Source organism: Nicotiana tabacum, chromosome 12 (assembly GCF_000715075.1).
Source record: "Nicotiana tabacum cultivar K326 chromosome 12, ASM71507v2, whole genome shotgun sequence".
Lineage (NCBI taxonomy): Eukaryota > Viridiplantae > Streptophyta > Magnoliopsida > Solanales > Solanaceae > Nicotiana > Nicotiana tabacum.
This window is the reverse complement of record NC_134091.1, coordinates 61,423,605-61,430,456: the sequence shown is the minus strand read 5'-3', so window position 1 is coordinate 61,430,456 and position 6,852 is coordinate 61,423,605.

Genomic DNA, 6,852 nt, shown 5'->3' with positions numbered 1-6,852 from the left:
TCTTTTCACAAATGTCAGTCCACCGGAATTTTGCTGCCTTATGTGTCAACTTCATCAATGGAGCAGCTATAGAAGAGAAATTTTCTACAAATCTTTTGTAGTAGCCGGTAAGCCCAAGAAGTTGTGCACTTCTGTAGGGGACGTGGGCCATAGCCAATTCTTGACTGCTTCGATCTTTTTACTATAGACTTTGATACCCTCGTTTGATACTATATGCCCGAAAAAAGTCACTGAGTTCAACCAGAACTCGCATTTGGAAAATTTAGCGTACAACTTATGTTCCCAAAGCGTGTGTAAAACCATTCGCATATACTCTACATGCTGGACTTCTAATCGTGAGTACACCAAAATATATCTATGAACACAATTATAAAGATATCCAAAAATGGCTTGAACACCTGATTCATCAAATCCATAAAAGCCATTGGTGCATTGGTCAGGCCAAAAGACATAACAAGAAACTCGTAATGGCCATATCTGGTCCGAAAGGCTGTCTTTGAAACATCTTTTCCCTTGATTGAATACTTACGACTCAGTTCTACCGCACGATCTAGATAAGAATAAAAATGTATTCACCCTAGATATCCTGCAATCTCCTATTTATAAGTATGGTGCACGACATACTCATAAACATAACTCTACTGGATACGGCTTGCAGACTCTCTAGGGCTGATTTGCTCTGATACCAAGTTTGTCACATCCTAACCTTGTGAGGTGTGACCGGCACACGGTGCCCAAAGGCCCACGCGAACCAATGTCCATGCTTAGACCTTACACCATAAAATCTGGGCCAACAAGGCCTCCGAATAAAAAATCAAATGATCATGACTAACCATGGGAGAAATCTTAACATTGGATATACATATATACACATACGTACACAACTGTTGCCAACAGGGTTATTACAATACTACTTTTACATACTTCCAAACACTAGTCTGCAAGCCTCTAGAGTACCATAACATACAACTTGGTCGGGACAAGGCCCCACGATACCCAAAATGACGGGAACATACACTTTAGTACCTATCGACTTTTGAACAGCTACTCCGGAGAAGTGGAGTGCAACAACCGACAGTTGAACGAACACCCTACTATGGAAGAGCGTCACCGGGTCTATCTATACCTGTGGGCATGAACACAAAAGGGAGTCAGTACGAAAAATATACCGAGTATGTAAGACTAAGAAGGCATGTAAATCAAAGACATAACGCCAGAGATATAAATGCATGATTTCAACCTGAATACCGAAGACAAGCCAATGGAGGGGGGAGGGGGAGGGGGGAGGGGTAACTGTGAAAACCATAAAACTTAAAAAAAGTATGCAAGATTTATAAAAGGTTAAGCCACTCCCGGAAACTGCGTTAAATATAATACCATATTGCTCAGCCACTATTTGGAGCATATAATTACATTATTGTACCTGGCCTCGTAGAGAACTCGGTAAAGTTTTATTCTTCCATCACGTTGTACCCGGCCTTAGAAGGTCTCAGGCTTCCCGGCCACACAAGGGCTCGGTAGTATTTCATAACACATCATTATGTACCCCCGCCTCATAGAGAGCTCGGTCGTACCCAGCCACTCAAGGGCTCAGTAGTATTTCCCTTATTGCGTTTCATCATACCCAACTAATCAGTGATTGCAAATTACATGTCGTACGTACCAATCATCTTTAGCGTGACTCGATAAGTAAAAAAAGAGGAAAATATATATATATATATATATATATATATATATATATATATATATATATATATATATATATATATATATATATATATATATATATATATATATATATATATGCAAGATCATTTTCAAGAAATACTAAGAGTAACTCAAGGTAAATTATATTTTTTGACCTCAAGATACTAATTGGGAATATCTCAGACTTGAAGAAAATGTTATCGGCATAATGTACTGGAACAGAAACAACGTTATTGAGAAATCTTAGAACAAACCGGTCTTTCAACACATGAATTCTTTAGAAAGAGACGCTTACCCCAAATCATGCCAAGAAAGAAGGTTGCCTTACATACCTTTTTGAAAAAACTAGTTACAATTTTCTGAATTTTTATGCTCCTATGGTGATTAACTCCACCTCCAATGAATCTTCAGAAATTGATATAACAAAATAACTGATATTACAGTGATGACTTCAAGCTTCTTCATGCTATATCCTGTGAGGTTCGCCTCTGATTCCGCCTTAGACTGTTGAGAATTCTAGAGGGGATTTGAGAGCATTTTGGGTGAGTTAAAATGGGTTATATCTCTTAGAATGAAAGAGAAGATAACTGCTTTACATTTTATAACCAGTCTAGGAAATTCTACCACCCCAAATACCAAACGGGTTGCCACGCACCGGCCACTGCACCCGATGGGACAACTAGCGCAATTTGGTCAAATGAAACTGCTTTTTGTCCTTATGACTTGTCGCCGACTGATTGGTTTTGTGAAAACTCCATTAATCTCCAACTTCATAGGTGGGGGGAAAGTGTGGGGCGTAACACGGAAGAATCCTCTCGACCTAACTAATACCCCACAAACGCTCAGTTCTTTTCTCAACCTTATTAATATTCATGCTTACATCACACAACCTTACTATAACACACCACGAATTACCACATATCAAATCCCCCACAACCTTACACTTTTGTCCCAACACTAGTCTATCAAAATAGGTCAGTCTTTGCACCAAAACCACACCAAAATTTTGAATCCAGAAATACCCGAACCTACAACCTAATAGCCGAATCCATAAACTAATTATTTGAGAGGTTAATGATAGCACACTTGCTACATCCAGTTGAATGAAGGATTCCCGATCTACTCCCTAAACACTTTGATTCAAACAAACATTGTGCATATCACTCAGGGGTTCAGGGACATGACATGGAAGAATTCTTTAGTTTAAGGTTCCATATTGAGTCATTGATCAAGAGTGGAGCGATCTGATGCACCCCTGACATTCCCAAATAGGAACATCAATATGTTGTCGAATCATAAAAACCAATGAATGAACATGATAATCCTGGATGAAGAGTATGATTTGAAAGGAACCATTATAACCATTAGGAACACATAGGTGACTATTGCAACCTCTTCGGTAGCTCCAATAATCACAGTACAACTGAAATCACCAGTAATGGTCCACATATACTAGCGTAAGCAGGTGGTGACCACTATGATCATATGCGAGTTGAACTATGACCCCAAGTAAGGTTGAGATTATGGAAACCACAACCACACACTGGATAACTATGTCACGGAGATGTTACACCATTGAAAATCTAAACAGTGAAGTTCCGGGTAGAGAGCAAAATTAAAGAAGGAACAACACTGATGTAGAGACATCAGAATTCTAGAACAAGATGCAAACCGAAGGTTAACCAAAGACTACTCGATTGAAGAACAATTGAGAAAAATACCTACACATATATCAATTATGGATATGTTGATGAGCTCTAAAGCTCACGAAAATGCTTTAGTAAAACTATTAAGTAAAGTAAGGATACAGAGTGAGACCACAAGTGAAACATTGGCTGCAAAAATTTGACGGATTGTAGAAGCTAGTAAGGCATCATACTGCAAAGATAAACTCCCACCAAAAGGAATGATATACAATAAAACACTCTACAACACTGTGAAATATGGGAACAAGATTGTATCAAGGGTACTGATCGGTTGGGGTTGTGGACTCAATATTTGTCCTTTAACCACTTTGAGAGAGTTAGGAGTTGATATGAGGGAAAACCACGTGAAAATCAGAGCCTTTGAAGGATCGCATAGGAACTAGCCTTTGAAGGATCGCATACAATTATACACATCTAAATTTTTGATTGCTCGCGATGTTTCTTTATCAAAGGCCAATACTTCATTTAAACACTAAGGGTATGTTTGGTATGAAGGAAAATATTTTCTGGAAAATATTTTCCAATTTTCTCATGTTTGGTTGGCTTAAATATTTTGGAAAATATTTTCCTTATGAACTTATTTTCCTCCAATTGGAGGAAAATGTTTTCCTTATCAAGAGAAGGGAAAACATTTTCCAAAACTCCTTCTCAACCTTTCCCACCCTCACCAACCCACCCCACCCCCTCTCCAAAAAGGCTTTTTTTTTAAATTTCAGTTTTTTATTTTTTCAAATTTCAGTTTTTTTTCATCACCACCCACCCTACTACCCTCCCCCCCGAAAAAAAAATAAAATTTTTAATTCCTGTTTTTTCGTTTTTCTGCACCCCTACCCCCACACAATTATTTTTTTAACTTTTTGTTTTATATTTCAAATTTATGTTTTTTCGTTTTTCTGCTCCCCCCCATAAAACACAAGTTTTTTTTTTTTAAACTTTTTTTTTGTAATTTCAAATTTATGTTTTTTCGTTTTTTTGCACATACCCCTCTCTCTCCCCCCCCCCCCCCATATATTTTCAATTTTAATTTTTTCATCTATCGGTTTACATGTTCGAAATTTTACAAGTTCCAAAGTTATGAGTTTTGGGGTTTATGTATTTGGAAGTTTGCGCATACCAAACACCGAAAAATGAATAAGATTACTACTTGTTTTCCAAGAAAATATTTTCCGTTATACCAAACGCACCCTAAAAGTCATATTTTAACTTCTTTGTCTTGTTATCGTCAAGATTGCAAAGAATATTTACTTGATTACATTTTTTATATGAATTTACGTATGTAAAACTATAATTGAATTATGAAGCAAGTAGTTGAACTATGCATCACATGTCAAATACATTAAACTCAAAATTTATAAGTCCAATAGAAAATCATGGCATTTTAAGACTTTATTCAACGAGCTAGCTATTTACTGCATACAAGTGATATTCTTGTGAATAGTGAATGTGCAATGCTTTTCTTATTCGATTATGGTCGAATAAAGCTTCATATTTTTACATTTCATCTATGTGGATAAGAACGATGTCGAGAGGGAAGTAATTTTTACATGTCTAATTGCAGCATCCCTAGTTGTAGTGGAATTTTACACCAATAAAGCTAACTTTGATTTGTTGGGAAATAACTTGCTCGGTTTTTTTTTTGCTAGTCGAAGGAAATTTTCAAATATAATTCAAGTATCAAATCAAATTTTGGTGTTTTATATTTACGAGAATTAGATGATCCTTGTTAGCTAATGACGACAATGACAAATTTCGATACTTGGCAATATATAGTGGTGGCTGATAGTGGTAATCGTTAGTATGGTGGCAGTGAAATAATGATAGTTGGTGGTGACGACTGTCTGGGATAATTGGCAATGATAGTGGTTGATGGTAGTAGGTGATAATAGCAGGCATTGGCGGGGTTAGTGGTGAAAGTGGCTAATAGTATTTTAATGATAAGATTTCGTTATAGGTCTTAATCATTAAGACCTATAACAACATATACTTAATGTATGAGATCTGAATAGGTGGTACTGTATTCTCAACATTATCATACAAGGAAATAGTGAATCTTTCATTAGTAAAAAGGTCAAATATTAAATATAAGGAAATGATAAAGTTTATAAATATTACTTGTACATTTTGATATAGTTCTGATTGACGAGATATGAGGCGGTGTTGACGAAAGGGTAGAGATTTGGAGACAGACCCTTGAGTCTAGAGGTTTCAAGTTGAGCAGGGCTAAAACAGAATACTTGGAGTGTAAGTTCAACGACATGACGGAGGAAGCGGGCAAGGACGTGAGGCTTGATTCACAAGTCATCTCCAAGAAATGGAGTTTTAAGTATATTGGGTCAATTATCTAGAGGAACGGAGATATCGACGAGGATGTCACACACCGTATATGAGCGGTATGGATGAAATAGAGGTTAGCATCTGGCGTCTTTTGCGATAAAAAGGTGCCACCGGAGCTTAAAGGCAAGTTTTATAGAGCGATGGGTAGACCGGCCATGTTGTATGGAGTAGAGTATTGGCCAGTCAAGAATTTCCGTATCCAGAAGTTAAAAGTAGCAGAAATAAGGATGTTGAGGTGGATGAGCGGGCATACTAGGTTGGATAAGATTAGAAATTAAGATATTTGGGCGAAGGTGGGGGTGGTGCCCATGGATGATAAAATGCGGAAAGCGAGACTTAGATAGTTCGGGCACCTGCAGAGGAGAAGCATTGATGCCCCAGTTAGGAGGTGCGAGCGGTTGGCCTTGTCAGGTATGAGAAAAGATAGAAGGCGGCCTAAGAAATATTGGGTAGGGGTGATCATGCAGGACATGGTGCAACTCCAGCTCACCGATGACATGACCTTAGATAGGAATATTTGGAGGGCGAGCATTAGGGTCGTAGGTTAGTAGGTAGTTGAGCGTTTTTCTTCTCCAGGCTAGATTGTTAGTGTCTTTCTTTAGTTTGATAGTGGTACTTGTTGTGTTCGTACTGTTTTTCAGCTCTGGTTTCTTAGTGCCTTTCCAGTTTTCTGACTAGTGATACTGTCTTTTTCATTTATTTTTCTGATTCTTAGGTCACTGGTACTGTTTTCGTGACGTATGTTGTTGTTAATGTTTCATTGCGTCTTTTTCATCTCCTTGTGCTGAGCGTCTTTCAGAAACAGCCTCTCTACCCCCAGGATAGGGATAAGGTCTACGTACACACTACCCTCCCCAAACCCCACATGTGAGATTATACTAGGTTGTTGTAGCTGTAACTTATAATATTAAATAAAAAACTATAAAACTTGAAAAGAAAAATTAATGCATTCATATGTCACTATAAAATAATATTAAGTTTTGTATTAAGTAAAAAAAATATAAACTTTTATTTACAATTATCTAATATATGATAATAAATATTTTATCAATTAATGAGTTTGACTTCATACTAAGTTAAAAGCTTGAAAAATTAAAATAAAAAA